Source organism: Mizuhopecten yessoensis, unplaced genomic scaffold (assembly GCF_002113885.1).
Source record: "Mizuhopecten yessoensis strain PY_sf001 unplaced genomic scaffold, ASM211388v2 scaffold4135, whole genome shotgun sequence".
Classification (NCBI taxonomy): Eukaryota; Metazoa; Mollusca; class Bivalvia; order Pectinida; family Pectinidae; genus Mizuhopecten; species Mizuhopecten yessoensis.
This window is the reverse complement of record NW_018405393.1, coordinates 276028-302945: the sequence shown is the minus strand read 5'-3', so window position 1 is coordinate 302945 and position 26918 is coordinate 276028. Positions and strand designations below refer to the sequence as shown.

Sequence of the window (26918 nt, the reverse complement as noted above, 5' to 3'; positions counted from 1 at the left end):
CCTCATTTAATGTGTTTACCTCAGGTCACCTCTCCCCTCATGTAATGTTGTAACCTCATGTCACCTCTCCCCTCATGTAATGTTGTAACCTCAGGTCACCTCCCCCCTCATTTAATGTGTTTACCTCAGGTCACCTCTCCCCTCATGTAATGTTGTAACCTCAGGTCATCTCTCCCCACGTGTAATGTGCTTACCTCAGGTCACCTCTCCCCACGTGTAATGTGGTTATCTTAGGTCACCTCTCCCCTCTTGTAATATGCATACCTCAGGTCAACTCTCCCCTTATGTAATGTGGTTACCTCAGATCACCCCCTAATGTAATATGGTTACCTCAGGTCAATCTAACCTTATGTACTGTGTCTACCTCAGCGCACTCATCCCTTTTGTGTACTGCCTGCCTCAAGTGTTATTTAACCCAATGTTTACTTCCCAGTGACCTTTAGCATTACCATAGCCTGAGGTCGCATGTTCCAAAGATGATTCGGTGATCTCAAATAACCGTATGCCCTTAGTAAGGTACGTTGTAGTCGGCTGTTTTAGGCAGCCATGCTACCCCATTGTTGACCTTAGTTAGCCTGGTGACCTTAGTTAGCCTGGTGACCTTAGTTAGCCCAGTGTATGAAGGTAATTGCCTTACGTATCAAGATTGTCGATGACATGTACTGCCCAGACGTGTTGGGTACTGTTCTGTTTCACTACGGTCCAAATAGTTCTTGTCTTGTACTGTTTGGACAGTCATTTTTTATATCGGATTCGAACACTGCCAGCTTAGATTCTTAACACATTGTCTGCTATCACACTGCTCGCCATTTCCTATTCCGCAGCCGTTATACTAGCGTTTATTATTTCTTTTTCGGCATTTACAAATCTCGCAGTTCTGGTTTTTGTTGTAAACTCCCCCATCAAGTATTTACCTATGACGAGGGTGTCACTTTTAATTGATTGCCCATATAATAGGGAGACACGAAAAATTGTTTTCTGAATTGAATCATATTTCCAGAAGGTGAAGCATGAGGGAAATATGATTTACTTTGAGAAACAAAACCTTCATTTTTTCCTCGGGAAATATAAAGTAAATTCATTTCTGAAAACAAATCTTCATGTTCCCTTCTACCTCGATCTTTACTCTCGTCAACGGTAAACCATTGGGTCTAGCGTCTTGGTTATTTTTGGAATGACTAGGTCTTGGCCATGCTCGGCCACCTTGATCTTGTTTATGTTTTGTATGACTCGGTCTTGATAATGTTTGTTATGACTGTGCTTTGGTAATGCTTGGTTCGGCTAGGTGTTGATAAGGCTTGATATTGCAAGGTCTTGCTCATGTTTTGTATGACTGGGTCTTAATAATGTTTGGTTTGGTTTGGTCATAGTTGTGCTTGGTGTTACTGGGTCATGGTCCTTTTTGGTATGACCGGGTCTTTATAACATGTACATGTATGTTTCGAATGACTCGGCCTTAATAATGCTTGGTTTGGCTGGTCCTTAGTAATGCTTGGTATTGCTAGGTTTTGATCTTTTTTTTTCTTTTTTTTTCCGGGCCTTCATAATGTTTGGAATGTCTCTACATTGGTAATATTTTATATGACTGGGTTATACCCAGATGACAGTTGTGGTAAAATATTGAAAGTAAACTGTGTTACATTTAACTTTCTTTTCAGCGAAGTGGTTATTTGCTCAAGTGTAAATAATATCGGAAATGCCATTGATCGTGATGCATGCACACTTGTTTTAAATTTCAAACGTTTATTTGACTTTGTTAAGATTTTTTCGAAAATATCAATTATTCATTAGCATCGCTGTAAATTGTTTTTAAATCATAACTACAAACGTCAGCGCCATTTATTTGGCTTCAAATGTGTACCAAGACAAGTTCTATTAAATTGAATTGTTATTGCTTTTGTGTCTCGCGTCGTTAGCGCCACCTATATGACCCCGATGCATACCTCAAACAGCCTTTTTATTGGTTTCATTTGAAAACAACATACAGCCAGTCGACAGGCCTGAGCCATCAGCGCCACCTATATGACCCCAAAGTGTACCTGGAATACAAATGCATCTGTACCCAGAACAATTTTACCATTGGCTTCAGTTGCCAGCGCCTACGAATCTCGTTGTTTACCCAGAATACGGCTCCTGTTTTAACAGTTCCGACACCAACGTCTAAACACTGTGACACTTTGTTTATAACTTCAGCAACTTTCATACAGCCCAACATATGAGAATGTTTAAAGTGTTAGTTCAGACTCCCCAGTAATTTTCTAATCCCCGTTTCTGGTAGGTAATGAAGGGAATAGCGTGGTACCTGCTATACACAAACATGTTGGATAGACTTATTATCAAGATGCATTCGTTCTAATGCACTTGTCAGTACTCGTGCTGTGTTTTGAAGTCTTTTAGGGTCTTTTACTGTTTTACCGCTTTTGCCATTCACCTCCAGCTTTTCTTCTGCACTGAGTGTATTTCTGTTCGTTTACATTGCCCCGTTACTCGGAACACACTTACTTTTGTGTGATCTGCTGTGCGTGTCGCGGACTATAGTGTGATTCGAAATAAATGTTGTGAGATTTCAAAGTCTGTTTATGTACTTTTTATGCAGATCTTGTTAAAGGTTTGGCCATTACGGAGCCATGTTTGTGTGTTGATACATTTTTTTTTATTTCTAAAGCAGTCTTTAACATTTAGAGAATAACGCTGTATGTTGCTGTGTTGTTTTTGCCTTGTTTTAAAACATTCCTGTATGTTGTAGGAGGCACTAATGTGGGAACTCCCTGCAGAATTTCGGATTTGCCTTTGTGCCCTCTACTGAAGGGCACAGATTTGATCAAATTATATCTTCTGCACCCACTGCAACATTTGGGATCGTTATATGTTCTCTCTACTTTCTAATAACCTTTTTGTCTCCTAGTGCCTTGCTTGGCAATACATCGCTCATGGCTTCAGTGTTGAACGTGCGCCCATTCGGAGAAGGCAATGGGATCTGTCCCCGGGCCAGATTGACCAAACATCCTTTAAGTAGTAGTTATTATTCCATTTTAAGCGTTCAGCGTTTATGGAAATCGCAACGACTAGCTAATCGGGTGGAATACACATACATTATACACTTTCAGGCACATCCTTAAATCACCTCAGCTGTTAATGGGACGCTAAGCCAAATAGAACCGAACCAGAACTTGGCCGAATTCGTTTTATCGCGATCCAAACGTTTGAACCGGTTGGACCAGAGTTGTTCGTTTATGAAATGAGGTCGGACCCAGTAATATGTTGCTGCTTTCGGGCGAGCCTTGACAAAGCCTTGCAAGGCCTGCATAAACCTTTTCAGGTCGTTCAGAATTTATACCCGAAGATGCTTTTTTAAAAGATAGACAGACCGGTTGTACCGGAAACGTGAAGGGGACATTGTCTTCTGTTCTCTGTCATTCCTCTATATATTAGTTACTCATCAAATTAAATTGGTTGCCTGAATAACAACGGATTTGCCAGGTAACGCCATCGAGAATAACTTGTAACTTGTAGATAAAGCAACTCTGAGAGCTGCTTCATTAAACATTGTTGCATAGGTCAAGATTTGTGGACACTATGCTTGGCATCCAGACCAATGTTTTTTGCCCGCATTCCATGACTTATCTCAGAACATACACTACAGGCCTCACGTTAACTGCAAAATCCATGTCAGAATTGTCTTTTTTATTTTGTATTGTTTCTCGGCGTAAAGCTTTAAATAATGTATCAATGCAAAACCAAGACAAAGTGGTGATTCAGAAACATGATATTTGTGAGGTTCGTGCCAGACCGGTCCTTTTCAGGGTAATCGGAGGTAAAACAAAGCTTTAAGGTACACGTGTTTCGGATGCAATATGAAGCCTACATTGATCGTAAAACGGTTATGAAGTTGTTAACGTGCCTGACTGCTGCCTTGTAAATTTAATCGCGTGTCAGTTCATCTGTTACACATCCGCTGGAGAATAGCCAATCAGAAAGCCGCTTCCGTGTTCTCGAATTCTATGACAAAACCTCACGTGAAAATGCAATAATGTGTTGAGGAGAGGGGGGACGGGGGGGGGCGGCTGGTGGAGGAGATAATACAGACAGTCATGTGATTAATTGTCCATGATATGTCTAGTGATTGCAGGCCTTCCAACACGGAGAGTGTTCACAATGGAGACAACTATGAAGGACTGATTATAAAAAAGGTGTTTTAGGCAACAAATTTGTTTAGCATGGATTTCAAGGGCTTTTCTATTGTCTTGAGGGTTGACACCTGTCAATACGAAATCTAATCACAAGTGGCAAATTTAGAATATATTTTGGTAAGGGAAATGAATGGCTTTAGTATGTATGATTATATTTGGGGGACGGGAATGTCTGCGCGCGCTATAGCATTGCTATAAGGAAAATCGAGGATAAATCTATGAGTAAGAAGTTATAGCTGCCATCTCGTAGTAGTGACTCACAGTATGTCTTTACAATTTAAACATAAATGCCTTATGATACACAATGCTGCTATTGAAATAGACCTAACAATACTTTTATGCAAAAATATAACTTGACAGAGACATCTATTGGTATTACATCACGAGTCAAACGCACACAGCTTGACAAAGGTACATGTATTCATTGACCTATTCAGACATATTTCATGTTTCAATACCAGCTGTTTGTTCATTGTATCAGCGTCTGACGTTGTGCTGTGTTTATGTTGATCCTTTAATTTTGCATTAAGGGTCCTTGTCCCACTGCAAAAAAATGTGACTATTCTGAAGAAACTTTTTCTCTGCATGACTATAGATATGATGAATATTTTTTTTAAAGAGAAATATACCTTGCGGTATTTTTCTAAAAAAAAATACGGATGAAATAAACAAAAATAAACAACAGTGTAAAACTAGTGTAAAATACAGCGGGTTCGAACACTGGACTTACGATCATTTTACTGTCGCTTTTACCAACACAGCTACCTGATAAACAGTAGCACCCTGGTCCGAATTTAAGGGGAGGTTATTATCTACGAAAAACTACTTCGGAATTATCTAATGTTTTCGTCTGCAGTCGGGGCAGGCATCCTTAAAGCAATCAGCACAGCGATAAGTATTGCATGCCTGACATATGTTGCTGCGTCAATTTCACAAGCGCCTCATTGATAGATAGATATATATATGTTACATCTCCCTTTTGATCTTCAGCGATATATTTTGATATACGATTTGTGCCACTGTTTGCTTTGTTTTTATTACGAGAATATATTCGCATACCAATTACACTAACGTAAGGTCTGTCAGAAAAAAGGATTTGAGTGGTTTCAGGAATCCAAGTGCTGTTCGAGTTCACTTGTATGGACGAACCAAGAACGTATTTGTCTTAAAAGTGAAACAATCAGTGCCGGTGACTTTAACGTCCGTCTGTAGCGACCTTGTAAGAGGCTTTCTATCATCAATGACAATAAATAGCTCAAGTCTAGGTAGGAGGAGGTCAACAGGTGGTAATGCTGAGACACCTCTTCAATGCTATGAGGAGTTTTAGGGCCCGTGTCATTCTCACCGGATCAAGGTCAAACTACTCGCTTTACAAGACACATACATAGTCAGAGTTTGGATCGAAGGTAAAATTCTCCGACTAAAAAAAAGTTTCATATTCTAACTCACCCAGCACAAGTCATCTTTTTCTTTATAAGAATTCTTCTTCTTAAGATCACTAAGGCACAGGGTCATGATATAAGATAAATGCATGTAGCTTGCCGAGGTAACGGACTATTAAATTGCTACATAATAAATGACATCGAATCACTTGCCAAGTCACAAGGGTCAAAAGTGTCAAAAACGTCAAACGACTTCTTCTTAAGAACTGCAATGCCTCGAGTCATGATATTTTTGATCCAGATTGCTCAAATACGTAGATTTATATTCAGGTTCACAGGGATCTAATTTGTTACAACAGGTACATGTACTATCAAATAGGTTATAACGGGTCAGGTGAGTGATAATATTCCGCGTTAATATTCGCGCATTTAAAATAAATGTTTTATTGATAAGAACAATTCTGAAAAAAAGCTTGAAAAGTGGAATAATGTTCACAATTACGCTTTTTTTAATCATTTCATTCTTTCTATCAATAAGAACCATACATGTACAATGATTTCTATCTATCCTATCAATCTTCTGCCATTATGTCTAGAGTGTGGCGTTCTTAGGATCTAATTCTAACGATTTCCTGTTCTCAATAACAGCGCAGCCAAATTCGCCATCGTTGCAAGAAGAGATGCTGGTTTTAAACATTTCTTGACACATTGACTTGTTTCAAACTAAGCTAGAATTAAAATATGCACGGTAAAGAACAATAACAAGGTTTTACAGACCTATGAACGGATGTATAGACGACAGCAGTCGCAGAGAGAACGGCCGATTAGACAACAACATGTTATTAACTGCTGTTGTAAAACAGCTTCAAATATTTGACAGGTTCGTAGATGAAATATGAAGTCGTGTATTTGACATGAAATAAGATTTAATCATATATAAAATCGAATTGTCTATTCCTTCAGTCTGCTCCCCCTCTTGGCCGCGTAACATCGATACTGTCCCCTCCTCGGGTTACCGCCGTCGACGCGCAATTCAATAAAACCTATTGTTTTCTGAATTGAAAATATAGACTTAGGAACATGTAGACGCCGTCCGGTCGTGTATCGATGTTCATGGTATGAATCTGCCATTGAAATATGATTTCATTAGCGAGGGAGGAGCCATGCTGGGATAGTGATGGTATAGTGTATGTCCTTCCCACTATACTACTCGGACTGTCGGGGCAGGGCCTACACACTATTGATACCATTACTCTACTGGTTTAGTATTGGTTAATACATCAAAAGTACTATTGAAACCAATTATATGTATTATTAACGCGCACCTGTCAATCAGCAGCTCCGTGAAGATGTAGGTTTCAGTTTTTGTAGCTGTGCTGCTGTGGGACGTTTTCAGAGTGAAATATTTTCCTTACTTTAACGGTGTGACTAGAAGGAAGAAACTGGTATCGCTATAGGACACGACATCAATGTTAAATGGTACTTATGGATATGATACTTTCAACACACACAGGTAAGATCGATCAATATGCAAACACCTGTTCAGGTAGAAATATCGATTGGAAAAGATAATATAATAGGCTGTACATTTACTCAAATGACTTCGGGTGTTTCCTTCAATTGCCGTAGCAGTTGTCATTTTATTACATATTACCATTTATTTTATGTTATGCAGACAGCTGAACGTATTTAATTGTCTGATGAGATCGTTTATTAGCTTCACCAAGCTGACGTCTTTGGGTCCTATCGTCAAGGTCCACCTGAACCCAATGTATACAGATAATGAAACGTTAATTTATTTATATCACCTGAAGTTTTGTTCTGGTACGTTACGGAATCGATGTCAATGTGTTGTAGTTTGAGGTGTCGGGGTTGTAAACGACATCTGTCCCGTGTCGGCGGTCTGTCGATAAACGTGAGCGCGTGGTCCAGGAATGTCTGTTACATACCGATATTTAAGAACGTAACACATGTTTCTAACGACCAACACAGTATTTATGAACTTTATGTAAGATTATTAAATGAGTCTAGATCTAACGTTTGTGTCTAGAAATGTTCGGATTAACAAATAGTTCGAACTGAAATACCGATTGTTTTTGTTTCTGCTGAATAACGGAACGTCGTTCGTTCTGAGACTTTGGTGTCTAGAAATGGTCAGATTAACAGATGGTTTGGACTGGAATACCGATTGTTTTTGTTTCTGCTGAAAAGTGGAACGTGGATCGTTCTGACACTTTGGTGCCTAGAAATGGTCGGATTAATAGATGGTTTGGACTGAAATATCAATTGTTTTTGTTTCTGCTGAATAATGGAACGTCGTTCGTTTGGACACTTATGTGTCTAGAAAAGGACGGAATACTAAAAAGTTTGGATTGGACTACCGATCGCGTACCGATGTCCCGTTATCTTATTTGTATTTGATTACAAACATGAGTTTTTGGGAAGCAAACAAATAGGATACAGGTTATACAACTACAGTACTACTTACATCCCGTCCGAGGGCAATTTAGTTTTTATTTTGTACGATGGCGCGAGAAATGAGCACATCCCACACTCAATACAGGCACCATATGTATCGAATCGTACTGACTATTGAACAAAAATCCAGTCCCTGTAGTTACACAATAATGAACAGGATTTCCAGCCCATGTAGTCACAGTATAATACACAGGATTTCCAGCCCATGTAGTCACAGTATATATAAAACACAGGATTTCCAGCCCATGTATTCACAGTATAATACACAGGATTTCTAGCCCATGTAGTTACAGTATAATACGCAGGATTTCCAGCCCATGTAGTCACAGTATATATAAAACACAGGATTTCCAGCCCATGTAATCACAGTATAATACACAGGATTTCCGGCCCATGTAGTTACAGTATAATACGCAGGATTTCCAGCCCATGTAGTTATAGTATAATACACAGGATTTCCAGCCTATGTAGTTACAGTATAATACACAGGATTTCCGGCCCATGTAGTTACAGTATAATACGCAGGATTTCCAGCCCATGTAGTTATAGTATAATACACAGGATTTCCAGTCCAGGTAGTCACAGTATAATACACAGGGTTTCCAGCCCATGTAGTTACACTATAATGAACAGGACCCACACTCAATACAGGCACCATATGTATCGGATCGTACTGACTATTGAACAAAAATCCGGTCCCTGTAGTTACACAATAATGAACAGGATTTCCAGCCCATGTAGTCACCGTATAATACACAGCATTTCCCGCCCATGTAGTTACAGTATAATAAACAGGATTTGCAGTCAATGTAATTACAGTATTATGTATCGAATCGTACTGACTATTGAACAAAAATCCAGTCCCTGTAGTTACACTATAATGAACAGGTTTTCCAGCCCATGTAGTTACAGTATATTACACAGGATTTCCAGCCCATAAAGACTCAGTATAATACACAGGATTTCCAGCCTATGTAGTTACAGTATAATACACAGGCTTTCCAGCCCATGTAGTCACAGTATATATAATACACAGGATTTCCAGCCCTTGTAGTCACAGTATAATACACAGGGTTTCCAGCCCATGTAGTTACACTATAATGAACAGGACCCACACTCAATACAGGCACCATATGTATCGAATCGTACTGACTATTGAACAAAAATCCAGTCCCTGTAGTTACACTATAATGAACAGGACCCACACTCAATACAGGCACCATATGTATCGGATCGTACTGACTATTGAACAAAAATCCAGTCCCTGTAGTTACACTATAATGAACAGGTTTTCCAGCCCATGTAGTTACAGTATAATACGCAGGATTTCCAGCCCATGTAGTCACCGTATAATACACAGCATTTCCCGCCCATGTAGTTACAGTATAATACACAGGCTTTCCAGCCCATGTAGTCACCGTATAATACACAGCATTTCCCGCCCATGTAGTTACAGTATAATACTCAGGATTTCCAGCCCATGTAGTCACAGGATAATACACAGGATTTCCAGCCCAGGTAGTCACAGTGTAATACACAGGATTTCCAGCCCATCTAGTCACAGTATATATAATACACAGGATTTCCAGCCCATGTAGTTACAGTATAATACACATAATTTCCAGCCCATGTAGTTACAGTATAATACACAGGATTTCCAGCCCATGTAGTCACAGTATATATAATGCACAGGATTTCCAGCCCATGTAATCACAGTATAATACACAGAATTTCCAGCCCATGTAGTTATAGTATAATACACAGGATTTCAAGCCCATGTAGTCACAGTATAAGACACAGGATTTCCAGCCCAGGTAGTTACAGTATAATACACAGAATTTCCAGCCCATGTAGTCACAGTATATATAATGCACAGGATTTCCAGCCCATTTAGTCACAGTATAATACACAGGATTTCCGGCCCATGTAGTTACAGTATAATAAACAGGATTTGCAGTCAATGTAATTACAGTATAATACACAGAATTTCAAGCCCAGGTTGTTTCAGTATTACAAACAAGTATTCCAGCCCATGTAGTTATAGTATAATATGAACATAATTTCCAGCCCATTTAGTTACAGTATAATAAACAATGTTACCTGTCCATAAAGTGCAATAGTATTCAATTCACATGTTTCTCATTAGAATGTACTTGTTTAAAAAAACTACAACTTTTAACAAGAAACATACTCTTCACAACACTATACACGAATACAAGGTAATATCTTGTTAAAACCAACAACTTTACATTGCAATAAAAATATACATGGAAACTCAACTATGGCATGTTTAATCTTACACGTCATAAAAAACAACAAAACTACATACTGTAGCAGAGTAATACTCAAATAACTTAACATTGTAACAAAACTTTCCTTTCTCACAAAACTAAACACTGCAACAAAACTTTTCTTTCTCACAAAACTTAACATTGTAACAAAACTTTTCTTTCTCACAAAACTTAACATTGTAACAAAACTTTCCATTCTCAAAAAACTTTCCATTCTCACAAAACTTAACATTGTAACAAAACTTTTCTTTCTCACAAAATAACATTGTAACAAAACTTTCCATTCTCAAAAAACTTTCCATTCTCACAAAACTTAACATTGTAACAAAACTTTTCTTTCTCACAAAACTTAACATTGTAACAAAACTTTTCTTTCTCACAAAACTTAACATTGTAACAAAACTTTCCATTCTCACAAAACTTTACATTGTAACGAAACTTTTCTTTCTCACAAAACTTAACATTGTAACAAAACTTTCCATTCTCAAAAAACTTTCCATTCTCACAAAACTATACATTGTAACAAAAACAGACGTGTCACAAAACTAAACATTGTAACAAAAGCAGACGTGTCACAAAACTATACATTGTAATAAAACTTTCCATTCTCACAAAACTATACATTGTAACATACCTATACATTGTATCAAAACTATACATTGTAACAAAACTTTCCTTTCTCACAAAACTAAACATTGTAACAAATCTATACAATGTAACAAAAGCATGCTCATGCCCTCCACAAAACTATACATTTATCAATACAAAAACATACTCGTCACAAACCTATACATTGTAACAAACCTATACATGGTAACAAACCTTTACATTGTAACAAACCTATACACTGTAACAAAACCTTACTCGTCACAAAACTATGCATCGTAAAAAAATCTATACATCGAATAAAACTATACATTGTAAAAAAAAAAAACATTTTTGTGACAAAAATATATCGTTGATTAATTGCCAGAGGGTACAAATTTACCATTTATTGTAATTAAGCATTGTCGTTCATCTGTAACAAAATCTGATTTGAAACATTTGTATTGCGAAAACAGAGTTGTCTACAATTATATGACAACTCACAGTAAGAACCCAGACAGAATCTTCTTGTTTTATGATTCAATGTGCATTATTCCTGATGGATCCTTCTAAAGCATGATAGATAGACGATTACAGAGCAGGATGAGGTCTTCTCACATATTTCATAGGGTGACCCCGTTGTTGCTAGGAAAGAGATAACTCTATCTCACACGGGGTAGGGAAAGACAGCTGACATGCATACTAATGAATTGTCGACGTGACGTCATTGTATTGTTTCCGTGATGTCATACAATTGTTGAGGGTAATCCTCCGTCTCAACCCTAGAGTTTTGGCGAAAGAATAAGATCGATGTTTATTCCGACAGGAATTTGTTTATTTGTAAGTATGTGAGAAAAATAATCAAACATGGGTCTGTTCCATGGACAAGGATCTATCAACCCTTTGTGTAAGAGTTTGGCTGGCCAGCACAAGGCTTCCAGCCAAATTCCTACACTCGGGTTGAGATATCCCTGTCCACGGAACAGACCCATGTAAGATTATATTCACATTGAAAGAATGCCGTTTTAGCTGTAATATTATACTTAATTTATAACAGTCGCTTGAAAAGACACAAATCCCTCTGATATTTGTGTATAATGTTTTCAAATCATACTTCTAATTGTTATCAATTTTACATGGTACATGTATGAGGTTTTATCCTGTTAACTAGATCTGTGTAAATTTTTCGGGATTTACTTTTGATTTTGATCAGGGTGTGTATTGTATAACAATTATCATGTTAGTATGACATTTATTGGATACTCATAGTATCGAAAAACGAAAGAGTTAGCATTCAAAAATGGCAAACATTGTTCTACATTTTTGTACCATTGATTCTCTGCAATTTCTAAATGCACGAATCATCAAAATACAAAAACTGGATATAACTTTTCAAATGTCAAATATAACAATCGTCACACTATTAAATATCAAACAACATGTTTACATTTTCATAAAACGAATTATTACTCGACAAACGCACTTACTTTCCCTTATATACAACATGAGGGTACCTAAAATGGAGCACTTTTCATATTTATGACAAAGTCTTACTATTTTACAATACAATTACATGGTATCTACTCTTAAACGAAATTCATAAAGTTTTAAGCAAATGGAGCAAGTTTTGTCTGCCTGTCTCTTGTTTTTCGCTCATTAACTCAATTCAAAAATTCAAAAAAAGAAATGAAGTCCCTTGGAAATAATGGCACGGGGCGACAACATTAACACCCTGTCATATATGTAAACACAAATGTTTTTTGTTAAAATGAATATTTCAATGGATAAAGAAAGTGTTAAAATTTCAAAATATGTCAAAAATTTCTTGAAATTAAGTAAAATATTTTAAATGCTGTCAATCATTTTTATTAACTGTATTATGGGTGAGGTGTTCCATTTTGAGTACTAAGCAAGCTAAAATTTCAAACTGTTACTGACTCGGCGAAATGAGTTCTATAAATAGATACACGCGCTGTTGATACCCAAGAAATACATAAATTAAAGGTAAACGCATCTGTTGTTTCATTATAGTAAAACCATTGGTGTTCCAGAAACTAAATAGGAAATATTTTTATTTTTCTTTGAAATGAATTCGTTTTCGGGTACCCTCACGTTCGATACAAACATTGGTTGGTTTGTCAACATCCGGGTCACATTGAAAATATTTACATGATCACATAAGCAGAGTCCTTCTGATATTCTTTAGTGTTACTGATGCAATCGTTCTGTTAATGTTTTTGTAGAAAAGTTTTCATGCCGTGACAACTATACTTGTAGATATGACATTTAATGATTTGACGTTTACTTCAGAGGTAGTGCTGAGGTAAGATTTCTTCTTTGAGCTTTGTAGAATTTATCTTTGTTGTCGGGAAAAAGACTTGCCTGATCATCGATTGAGTCTAATGGAAAACTTTTCTCGGCCAAGTCTGAGAGAGAATTTGTCCAATATCCCAAACTGGCGCTATACCTGCACCATTATATATAAACTTTTGTATTCTGGTTATCTCCCTTGTTTCCTGAAACCCCCTTAACCCTGCTGTACGAAGCTTTGATCATAACTCTGCTGACCATAGCCTTGAGCATAACTCTGCTGACCACAGCCTTGCTCATAACTCTGCTGTCCACAGCCTTGATCATAGCTCTGCTGACCATAGCCTTGATCATAACTCTGCTAACCATAGCCTTGATCATAACTCTGCTGACCATAGCCTTGATCATTACCCAGCTGACCATAACCCCTATTATATTCCTGCTGACCATAGTCTTGGTCATTTCCCTGCTGACCAAACCCTTGATCATATTCCTCATGTCCTTAGCCTTGATCATAACCCAGCTGCTCATAACCTCAATTATGTTCCTGCTGACCACAGCCTTGATCATAACTCTGCTGACAATAGCCCAGATCATAAATAAAACTCAAATAGGACCACACACTTACAATAATGGTCAGGTGATGTGGAAAATATACAAAAATGTCACTGATTCAATAGTATCTTCAACATGTGTTGATATGAATGTTTGTCTTCTCAACAACAAGGCTTCGACCTTGAGTTTGACCTTTCTCATTGACTAATTAAACGTTCTCCTTGTTTTCTTCCGCTTATTCCAAAAAGGTCCTCTAGCCTCTCATCTGTTAATCATCTGCCTGCAATCAAATCATCAATCCGTTTAATTCTCGTGTCAAATATGTGCAGATCAAAAAAAACACAAATTCTACGACTTCATCATTATATTAATACTCCGTGGTTCGGAGATACCGTACCTGTCCGATAAGCGCCCTCCTAGCTATAGCAACTACGGTGGTTCGGAAATACCGTACCTGTCCGATAAGCGTCCTCCTAGCTATAGCAACTACGGTGGTTTGGAGATACCGTATCTGTCCGCTAAGCGCCCTACTAATTATAGCAACTACGTTGGTGCGGAGATACCGTACCTGTCTGCTAAGCGCCCTACTAGTTATAGCAAAAAGGGTAGTTCGGAGATACCGTACCTGTCCGCTAAGCGCCCTACTAGTTATAGCAACTACGGTGTTTCGGAGATGCCGTACCTGTCCGCTAAGCGCCCTATTAGTTATAGCAAATAAGATGTTTCGGAGAAACCGTACCTGTCCGCTAAGCGCCCTACTAGTTATAGCAAATAAGATGTTTCGAATATACCGTCCCTGTCCGCTAAGCGCCCTATTAGTTATACCAAATAAGATGTTTTGGATATACCGTACCTGTCCGCTAAGCGCCCTATTAGTTATAGCAATTAAGATGTTTTGGTGATAACGTACCTGTCCACTAAGCGCCCTACTAGTTATAGCAAATACTGTGTTACCCATTAGAACTGTAGTAAATTAAGGTCACCACCGAGTGGGGTATATCGTCTCGTTGTGACATTGACCCTTGAATATGTTTATGCGTCCTTGTCTGAAAAACACATATAGAATACTTTCCTTTAGCTTTACCCGCAAAAAGAAATCATCTGTCCCTTTACTGAGGCCCTCGCTTGAAGCCTTTATTGCCAGAAAGGACTATCTTTTGGATAAATGAGAGGGGAGTACAAACAAACCTATCCTGAGTAGGGCGTGATAGTATATGTATCACAAAAAGTGTTCAAACTAGCAAAGCATATCACGCCCTTACTTTTGAGCGCTTTGCCTTTCTTCAGCGAAAAATAGAAATACGAGGGAGACAACTTAGATGACCAAGGGAATGATGTACCTGATTCTAGTACCCTGTACCCTGTTCTCTGTACCCTGTTCTCCGTACCCTGTACCCTGTGCTCTGTGCTCTGTGCCCTGTACTCCGTACCCTGTACCCTGTACTCTGTACCCTGTACTCCGTACCCTGTACCCTATAAGGGAATGGTGTACCTGATTCTAGTACCCTGTACCCTGTGCTCTGTACCCTGTACCCCGTACCCTGTACCCTGTACTCCGTACCCTGTACCCTGTACCCTGTACCCTGTACCCTGTACTCCGTACCCTGTACCCTGTACTCCGTACCCTGTACCCTATAAGGGAATGCCAGTAAAGCGTGTCCATCTCCCACTTGTTACGCTTGTCGTAGAGGTAGTTCTATGAGTTCCTCGCGCCACCATATCGTCACATGGTGACACTAGAAGCCAAACAAAAGATAACGAAACCAGCGGTTTGTTCCGTTATTGTCTCGCCGTCACGAAGTGGAAGCGAGACTTAGGTGTTTGCTTTTCCAGCGACCGCGGCGACGGCGTCAACATTAAGTTAGTTTCTCTGAAAGTATAAATGCTAGACCAACCAAACTTGGACCATAGATGCAACTTAGGTAGTACATCTCAACCCATGCATCAAATGCTGGACGCGGCCTACCTTTCATGGTCCATTGACCTTGTCAGCATCTTCATCAAAATTAAGTTTTTGTATTTAAGTAAGTTTCTCTAATATGTGCATTGGTGGTCAAAGCGGAGAATAGGCGAGACAATCCGAATTGCTAGTTTTTTTAACTTAGGTGAAAGACATCAAATGATATCTGACGGTGGCGGCAGTCTACGAGAAGTATGGTGTTTACGTCGTCCGCCATTTTGGATAGTTAGCTTTATTAATATTGTCAAACGATAAAAAGACTGTTTAAAGATAGGCATCGGTTGCTATAGCATTCCAAGTTATGCGCTGGTATACTAGTATTTCTATATATAGATTATTTACACACAAACACGTGCTTCTACATGTACGATACGTCGTCGTAATGTGTTGATTTTTACAAAGATGTTGTTTATATAAAAAGGCAGTACTATTTATGATGGTGCCCTCGTTTGCCTGCAGTCGTGGCCAAAACAACACAGAAGAATACATTTCCCAAGCTTCAGGGAAATTCCGAATTCCCAACCTAGAACGTCTGTTGTATTTCAAAGGCTCAGTCAGACTCCCCGAAATAAAATCGAGCCCATTCAACGGAAGACAAGTATCAAGACACTCATTGGAACAGATTTAGCTAAATATTTACACGATATATAAAACAATATAGACAGAACGCTTTCGGAACACCAAAGATCTCTTGTCTGGCGTTCCGTAGTCTCTAGCCTAAGTCTACTCACCTCGGCTTTTGACGTATTTACAATTGTCAAAATTATACCCCTCTTACATTCCAGACGATATAAACGGTTACCAGGGCCAAGTAAGGACTTCCAAGGTCACTGCGACCCAGACATACCAATGTATTTCTGTCATGTGCGTCATAATTCATAACTATCTGACTGTCGAAGCCCAAATGGTCTTGTGCGACGTCACCTCCGCTTTCAACCACTGAGGACTACTTGCATATTCTAAAAGCTCATTGGAGAGTTTTATTGTTTTGGTTTTTTTCGTCTTTCGTGTTTTTGATAGTATTGCTGGGTTTGGTATGTGATTAAAGATATTTTTAACGGCATATTTGAATAAAATCAATATAAATATGGTTACGACATTAGCATAGGAACCTAGCTGCCTTGGCGTTTTGTGGGTTCGAAATCCGGTGTTTTGATGCAGAAACTGAAAAGGATTAATGCTCGTGAATTCACCAGATTGGCGATTTTGTAACTTACATTGTTGTTTTTTATATTGCCGGGAGATGTTTTTTCTTCCACTAAAGCATTTTTCTCCAGACTACGCATCTATAAAAAATCTTTCCATCACGTTTGGTTGTAAGGTCTTTCTAAGGAGAGAATTGGACGCTCTCACTTCCGGTGACTTGACACCCCACCCACACAACAGGCCCCAGGCCTGGGGATCCTGAAAGTCAAAGATATTCAAGTCGTGACAAATTAAATATTCACCCCGAAGATCCGTCCAAATTTATTTAGAATATGCTGATTTAAATATGATACGACAATACGATATGAGACATCGCGGGGTTCAAATAAATGCCAGTTATGTCGGTTAATTGACTGTCTCAATGTGTGGCTCAATGTGATGTATAATTCTACATGTGTCACAGGATGGAGCAAATGCATTGTTCCAGACCCTGAGTCGAACAAAGAATCGTATACCTCTAGACGGACTTTCTACGAGCTGAACTTCCTCGTCAACGGTGATCGATTTATTTTATCTGGTAAAAACTTAACAAAGACTAAGAACGATTCATGTTTCCGGGAGTTGATCTACGTGTATCCCTTGTGCAATGACAAGATGAAAGCTAGTAGACTACCCTCACATATACAAGCTAATTACAAATGAATTAAACCACATGCAACATGTTCGTGATCAATGCGTTTTGAGCGTCTGTTCCACAATGGATAAGTCATTAGGATCACGCTGGGTAAAACGTATGCTGTATTACCCTCCCAGACGACAACATTGTTAGACCGTCTGTTCAGATGGAAATCTGCTTGCAACCATCGGAGTTCTTCTTGGGGTCATACATTTTCCGAATTGTAATTCAAACGGGAGATGTTGGTGGTTAGGGATGGGAGACGTGGGTGGTTGGGTGAAAACTATCTGGATATGAGTGTGTGATCGGGAGGGGAGATATGTGTGAGTGGGGGAGGGGGATAGTTGGAAATGATTGAACTCCTGGAGTCTTTAGGAGGTTGTGCGCCTTGGGGTGAGGACTTGCGGAATGTGAGTGCGTGGGGAGATATGTGAGAACAGGGGAGGGCACACTTGGAAATGGTTGGATTAGTGGAGGTGAAGGCTATCGGAATATGAGTGCGTGGTCGGGAGGGGACAAATGTGCGTGCGTGAGGTGTTTGAGTGTGTGAAGTCTTTCGCGATTTTGCTGCTTAAGAGTGTGGATGGATATGGGTGTGTGCATGGGAGGAGAAATATGGTGATGCGGGCGATACATGAGTCGGTCTGGGATATAGCATGTGCACATCAAACAGTATCACACCTACGGAATAACCTATATCATGGATAATCATATTGATATTAGATATTATGGCATTTCCAGGCAGTTGCTGAAAGACACACTTTTTTCAGTTTAATTCTATTCCATTTTTTATCGAAAACTAATCAACGAGCTTTTGTTCATTTGAATCAGCTTTCCTCAAATATGTTTTACAGCAATCTGAGACCTTTCTTAATTAAAACCGTTTTTATGGTAGTTTTTGGATCCAATTATACTTCAACAGTTAGTTTCATGAAAACCAATTCTTAAGCAAGGCTAGTTTATCAATCTTAGTTTCCAAGTCCGATGAAACGCGTCATATTCATTAGGTGATAAAACATCTTTCTCCGCTATACGGTCGTGTGACATAAAACCCACGCGCTGTTTATTTTACAGTAAGCTGACGTCATTCAATGCAGACCCGCACTTCTCATGATTAGATTACCCTCCGAAATATAATGACGTGCTTATCTGAAGAGTCCACATCTATTCCCCATCGACAGTTTTTTTTTTTATGTTTATGGGCCGTGAAGAACAAATAAACAAACAATCTGTTTCTTACATTTAAAATGTGCACATTTACAGATGCACGTTTTTTCTTCGATTTATCATTGTACATATAGGTATAAGAATTATATGGAGCTAAACATATATTGCTTTCACCGGAAGCCATATGTTTTTTTAATAAGGGGAAATGATAAATTTTACCAGAGCAACCAGCGAATTTTATATTTAGATGTCTGAAACAAGCGGAGTTTCAAATGACGTATGATGTTATGAATATAATCTTACAAAATCAGAAGTTAAAAGTTATTTGGTTGATTCCGCTTTTGCTATGCGTTTAATTAGATCAGATACATGTTATGTAGACAGTTTACGCAGTATGACTGCCGAGAACACCAAAACAAATCTCAACGACCTAAAAGTAATTCCGGAAGGTTCGGTTGGTGAAGTTTGAGATGATTAAACAAGGAAACCTCGTACCTAGGTTCATATGTGTTGGGTTTTTCAAAAATATGACACTTCTTTTGCTTAGCTCAGCAATGATATTGGAAACTGTCGCAAGGTAGCATTCTTTCAAGTGCACGAGTAATCATAAACTGGGGACTTGCTGATGTCCCGTAATTTTTTAAGAGGAAGAGGCCAATAAATTTAAGCACCTGTCGGTCATTGGGCTCCTTTAATCTTTCTGAATATAGACTTAGCTATTGTACATGAAGTGACCGACCTCAGTGGAAACATATTCCGGATTCACACAGACCTGTGTTCGATGATGAGTCGATTCCCTTCTTCTCTCACGAAAATGCCACGATAGCACTGTAAATATTTCATGGTAGTTATTCTCTAATCGACATGCATTTAGAAATAGGCGGGTGCCTGTTTCTAATTTGTTTCCATTCGTTACAATATGACATGCTCCCTGAATTGAGAATATGTCAATTTATTTTATGAAATCGATTTGTAATGATTGGACTGGCGCCAACTTCACATCTAGGCACGTTTTCTCTCTCATTACTCGAACACGCCAAATTTATTTAAATCAATTTCGCGTGACAATTGCCAACAAGATACCGATTTATCTTTTTTACAGAGATATTAGATTTCATGATGTTCTCGTCAAATTTTCAGTTGGCTCTTCGAAGGTGGGGAGGAATCAAATTGATAAGAAATCCAAATATGTAGAGATTTGGATTGTAGAAAACAACTCATGATGGCTTCTCCGCTGTAGGTTAATATTAGAGAATATCTGCTCAATGAATTTATGAGTTGTTAGGTTTGTCTTTCTTTATGACAAATCCTTAAATGATGAGGCCACTCTAGGGGCACTTCAAAGTATTTGTCTCGCGAAAATGTTACAGTCTGGACACGTTCTAGGAAATCAACGCCGAAAAGAAAGAATGGATCAGACGGCAATAAGGGAAGCAAGTTAATGTTGGTTTCTTTTGTGACCCGAGGGGTATGAAACAGAAGAAAAAAAAACTGCAGGGGGCCCCGGATTAGTTCTTTCGTGCGATCATTGGATTCAGAAGGTACACATCGTACATAGTGTTCTAACCCTCCGACCCTACAATGGTGGGATAATCGACACGTGACGCGAAAGCTTAAATATCGGGAAACAAATAGATACAAAAACTGATCAAATAATTGCAAGTAGTCAAACAATTATAAAACATTTGAAAACACTTGAATAATTGAACAGTTGGAGTTTACACCGCCGAGTTGTTAGGCCTGCAGTGTTTGGGGTATTCAAGGACAGACACTAACTGTTTTTACTTGGTAGTCCACAGGACTAGTTGAATAGATTATTTACTAGTCCTTCGTCAATGTATTATAACTATACGTAGTCTAATATTTCCTCATAAGGAAATATTGCGATCTACGGCACGAAATATCAAAAGTAATCGACTGTAGAGGATATATAATAACTAGATAAACTACTGCCATAAAATTATGGTGAAGTTTTAGGAACATTTTGACAATAATCTTGCAATAGAAGCAGTTTTCGAATTTTAAAAAGAAATATTCTTATTTTATAATCTGATTTTTCACAAGTTTAAAGGACCAGTTAGGTTGGGTGATTCACTAGTCCTTGCTGAAATCTACTAGTCCAGGACTAGCGGACTAGTGTTAGTGTTGACCCCGTAGATAAACCGTAGATATACTGGTATACCTTGATCTCAAACATTATACATAGAAAGCTTTTTAAATATGTGAATATGCATCAAGTGTTTTACAGTCTTTAGGGTACATGCGTACTTAAATGTGTCAGAATGACGCTCAAATGTGGCCTCCCTCTACATGACGTTACTGTAACCTTTAGCATTGAAGAATCATAAAGAAGAAAGTATAAATGTGAGCGGTAAATACTGGTTGGTATTTGAATGACTTTGTCCCTTCTTTATTGCAGAAATACAAAAAACAAGAACGCCTTGTACGTTTTTTTTCTTAACTCGTTATTGATTGTGTCTGTATAATACAGATTTACAAATAGTATAAGAAAATCTTTTACTTTGGTAAGGTAATCAGAGTGTAGTACACATAATGGTTGATATGTTCAGTATTGTCTTAACGTACCGGAACTCGAGCTTTTCGGTTCAACATTTGATGCAATTTCCGACATGCGTATATGGTACCGCATAAAACATAAAGCCTTAACTTTCAAAATGAAATTTTCTTTTTCAAAGAATTGCCACTTATGCTAAAAGAATGCCAAGTACATGTATGAACTTACCATTACAAGTAATGAGACGTAACTCGTTATACAGAACCGCAATGGTGGCACAAGAGTATAGCTTAGCGTCTGTCTTTTTTCACTGTGATTGAACTTTGACCCGAATTTCTCTGCTTTGTGTGACGTCCATTCATCACAATGAAAGATAGCACGGATCTGGACGTAGGCCGAACGATATTTATATACCGTTTTGTCGATCGTCCATCAGACTGACCGCTCCATCAGAGGTCAAATCAATTACATTCACCCTTCTCCACACAATGATAAATACGTATTTCAAGATCACGTTCATTAGCCATGAGTCATTTGTCCCTGAACAATGAAATACAGAGAAATGTTGGTGTTGTCCTGACCGGGGAGCGTCTCACAAGGAGTCCAGGAGATTTGTTTTGTTTATTGAGAAACATTTGCATGTTAGCTAACAACCAATCTAGTAGAACAAGAGACGAGCGGACCACCACTGTATAATTGATTAGGGTGAGATTTATACGAGTTTCGTAGAATATTGTCATATAGTTTGTTAGTTCGTTATTCGGCGTGTCACTTGGCCCGCCGTCCCGCCTGCTGTAGGCAGTGTGGAGACACACGCTCTCTAAGAAGGGAGACCATTCTACCGTGTTTATCACTAAACAGTCTACTACGGCCACACGTTGACAGGTTAAAATAATTGAGTTGATTCTGCTCTATCGAACGTCTTTCCGATATTGATTAGTTCCACTTTATCATTCAATCACAGGAATGTAACGTCATGTTTTGGTGAGAGTTATAATACTATTAGTGATAGGGAAAGTTGCTAGAAAACCAATACCATTTTTATTATCAGACCCGGGCAAATCAGCAGGAACTCACTTATCCCTCTGATAAGTTCCCGGGTTATTTAGCGGTAAGGACTGTGATACATTGATTCCATGTATGTTGACGGAGAAACGAAAGTTTCACAAGCGTCGAGATGAGTTCGATCGATTACCTGCCAGGTTTCCTTATATAGAAGTTAATTCTGGTTGGAATTAAATGAAAACTGTATACAATAAATGTTAAATGCCACGTCTTTAATTGAACACTATCAAATTAATGTTATGTTTTCGGCGTGCCTTAAGACAATATAGCTGACGTAAAGATGTATATAGGGGATGTATGCGGCTCAAGATTAACTTAAAACACACTATCGACCAAAAAAGATGGCTTTCGTCAGATATAACTTAAGTAGTGTATACTACAAGATGAGGGGTCCAATGCCATTGGAACTTCAAGGGATAAATATACGTTAGTTGTAATTATTTTACAACTTGCATTCGGTATTTGTGATTGTTTTTATAATGTGTATGTAAGTTGCAATTAATCTAGTTCAACAGAGCAGCATCATAGTGCAAAAAGTACATCAGAAATGTAACTAATCCATCATGCGCGTGTGGACATTCCTGCAAGAATGTTGGTCATTTTTTCTTAGAATGTAAACTTTTTAATACAGCACGAATTACGCTATTTCGAAACATAAACTCGTTGAATATATATCCAGTTTTAGGTTTATTTTTATTTGGGATGGAAAATCTGTCCGTAGATACCAATACAGAAGTATTCAGACACGTGCAACTTTTCATCAAATACGGCAACAGATTTTAAGTAAAAAATAATAATTGTAAAATATAGTTTGTGTGCCTTGTTAAATGCTATCATGTAAATATCAATATGTACTGTATTAGAGGAAAGGCGTTGATAAGTTGATATAACTTGTGCCTAATCCTCTGCTCAAATTTGGGGCAATACATATGTTTAAATCAAAAACTGAATTTGATGCATGCAGTGCAATTTAAGTTGGATGACGGGCAATGTTACTATGTTTGATGACGGGTAATGTTACTATGTTTGATGACGGGTAATGTAACTATGTTTGATGACGGGCAATGTTACGTTGTTTGATGACGGGCAGTATTAATTTGTTTGATGACGGGCAATGTTACTTTGTTTGGTAGCGGGCAATTTTACTTTGTTTGATGACGGGCAATGGTTCTATTTTTGATGAAGGGCAATGTTACTATGTTTGATGAGGGGCAATGTAACCATGTTTGATGACTGGCAATGTTGCTATGTTTGATGACGGGCGATGTAATTATGTTTGATGACGGGCAATGTAACTATGTTTGATGACGGGCAATGTTATTATGTTTGATGACGGGAAATGTTACTCAGTTTGATAACGTGCATTGTTATTATGTTTGATGACGAGCAATGTTACTATTTTGGATGACGGGCGATGTTACTTTGTTTGATAACGGGCAATGTTACGTTGTTTGATGACGGGCAATGAAACTATGTTTGATGACGGGCGATGTTACTATGTTTGAAGACGGGCAATGTAATTATGTTTGATGACGGCCAATGTTACTAAGTTTGATGACGGACAATGTTACTATGTTTGATGAAGATCAATGTAACTTTGTTAGATGACGGGCAATGTTACTATGTTTGATGAAAATTAATGTAACTATGTTTGATGACGGGAAATGTAACTATGTTTGATGACGGGCAATGTAACTATGTCTGATGACGGGCAATGTTATTATGTTTGATGACGGGCAATGTTACTATGTTTGAAGACGGGCAATGTAATTATGTTTGATGACGGCCAATGTCACTAAGTTTGATGACGGGCAATGTTACTATGTTTGATGACGGGAAATGTACCTATTTTGATGACGGGCAATGTTACTTTGTTTGATGACGGGCAATGTAACTATGTTTGATGACGGGCAATGTTACTTTGTGTGCTGACGGGCAATGGTTCTATGTTTGATGACGGGCAATGGTCCTATGTTTGATGACGGGCAATGTTACGAAGTTTGATGACGGGCAATGTTACGTTGTTTGATGACGGGCAATGTTATTATGTTTGATGACGTGCAATGTTACTATGTTTGATGACGGGCAATGTAACTATTTTTGATGACGGGCAATGTTACTTTGTTTGATGACGGGCAATGGTTCTATGTTTGATGAAAATCAATGTAACTATGTTTGATGACGGGCAATGTTACTTTGTTTGATGACGGGCAATGATAGTATGTTTGGTGACGGGCAATGTAATTATGTTTGATGACGGGCAATGTTGCTATGTTTGATGACGGGCAATGTAACTATTTTTGATGAGGGGCAATGTTACTTTGTTTGATGACGGGCAATGGTCCTGTGTTTGATGACGGGCAATGTTACTTTGTTTGATGACGGGCAATGGTTCTATGTTTGATGACGGGGAATGTTGCTATGGTTGATGACGGGCAATGTTACTTTGTTTGATGACGGGCAATGTTACTTTGTTTGATGACGGGCAATGTTACGTTATTTGATGACGGGGAGTGTTACTATGTTTGATGACGGGCAATGTTACTTTGTTTGATGGAGGGCAATGAAACTATGTTTGATGACGGGCAATGTTACTATGTTTGATGACGGGCAATGTTACTTTGTTTGATGGAGGGCAATGAAACTATGTTTGATGACGGGTAATGTTACTTTGTTTGATGGAGGGCAATGTAACTATGTTTGATGGCGTGCAATGTGACTATGTTTGATGACGAGCAATGGTTCTATGTTTTATGACGGGCAATGTTACTTTGTTTGATTACGTGCAAAGTTACTATGTTTGATGACAGGCAATGTTATTATGTTTGATGACGGGCAATGCTACTATGTTTGATGACGGGCAATGTTACGTTGTTTGATGACGGGGAATGTTACTATGTTTGATGACGGGCAATGTTACTTTGTTTGATGACGTGCAAAGTTACTATGTTTGATGACGGGCAATGTAACTATGTTTGATGACGTGCAATGTTACTATGTTTGATGACGAGCAATGGTTCTATGTTTGATGACGGGCGATGTGATTATGTTTGATGACGGGCAATGCTACTATGTTTGATGACGGGCAATGTTACTATGTTTGATAACGGGCAATGTTGCTATGGTTGATGACGGGCAATGTTACTATGTTTGATGACGGGCAATGTTACTTTGGTTGATGCCGGGCAATGGTTCTATACTATGTTTGATGACGTGCGATGTTACTATGTTTGATCACGGGCAATGTTGCTATGTTTGATGACGGGAAATGTAACTATGTTTGATGACGTGCGATGTTACTATGTTTGATGAAGATCAATGTAACTTTGTTTGATGACGGGCAATGTAACTATGTCTGATGACGGGCAATGTTCCTATGTTTGATGACGGGAAATGTTACTATGTTTGAGGACGGGCAATGTTTCTATGTTTGATGACGGGCAATGTTACTATGTTCGATGACGGGCAATGTTACTATGTTTGATGACAGGCAATGTAACTATGTTTGATGACGAGCAAGGGTACTATGTTTGATGACGGGCAATGGTTCTATGTTTGATGACGGGCAATGTTACTATGTTTGATGACGAGCAATGTTACTTTGTTTGATAACGGGCAATGTTACTATGTTTGATGACGGGCAATGTTACTTTGTTTGATGACGAGCAATGTTACTATGTTTGATGACGGGCAATGGTTCTATGTTTGATGACGGGCAATGTTACTATGTTTGATGACGAGCAATGTTACCCTGTTTGATAACGGGCAATGGTCCTTTGTTTGATGACGGGCAATGTTACGTTGTTTGACGTTGTTACTATATTTGGTTCTTAATATGATGTTAGGTTGATTCGGTGCGTTAAATGTCACCAAGTTTGATTCCATTCGCAGTGTTACTAGGTTTAGATTTCGTTTGCAGTGTTAAGTTTGATTTTTTTACGTAATGTTACTAGATTTGATTCAATGCATAGTGTGATTAGGCTGATTCCGTGCTCAATGTTTAGAAGATTGATTTCGTGTGGAGTGTTACTTAATTTGATTTTGCTTGATTTTTACTAGGTTTGATTTTTGATTTGTTTGATTCAGTACGTATAATGTCACCAGGTTTATTTCATTCGATGTATTACTGAATTTTATCACGTGCACAGTATTTCTTGCTTTGAATGCATTGATAGTGTTACTAGTTTTGATTCCCTGCGTAGTGTTACTAGTTTTGATTCCAAGCGTAGTGTTACTAGTTTTTATTCCATGCTAAGTGTTACTAGTTTTGATTCCATGCTTAGTGTTACTAGTTTTGATTCCATGCGTAGTGTTACTAGTTTTGACTCCAAGCTTAGTGTTACTAGTTTTGACTCCATGTTTAGTGTTACTAGTTTTGATTCCTAGCGTAGTGTACCTCGTTTTAATTTCATGCGTAGTGTTACTAGTTTTTATTCCATGCTTAATGTTACTAGTTTGGACTCCATGCTTAGTATTACTAGTTTTTATTCCATGCTTAATGTTACTAGTTTTGACTCCATGCTTAGTGTTACTAGTTTTGACTCCATGCTAAGTGTTACTAGTTTTGACTCCATGAGTAGTGTTACTAGTTTTGATTC

The 26918-nt window shown here is 38.3% G+C and overlaps 1 protein-coding gene across 2 annotated transcripts in view; it reads left to right on the top strand.

Annotated features, from left to right (window-relative positions):
* The window catches only part of LOC110448703, a 46994-nt gene that overhangs the window by 2858 nt on the left and 17218 nt on the right, over positions 1-26918 (top strand). The window contains exon 1 of one of the 2 annotated variants that reach the window (XM_021495089.1): positions 6721-7085. The exons of the other annotated variant lie outside the window; for it this stretch is intronic. The gene's annotated coding sequence lies outside the window, so the exon portion shown is untranslated. Of the gene's footprint in view, positions 1-6720; positions 7086-26918 lie in introns of those variants that run through there. 2 annotated transcript variants of the gene reach the window in all.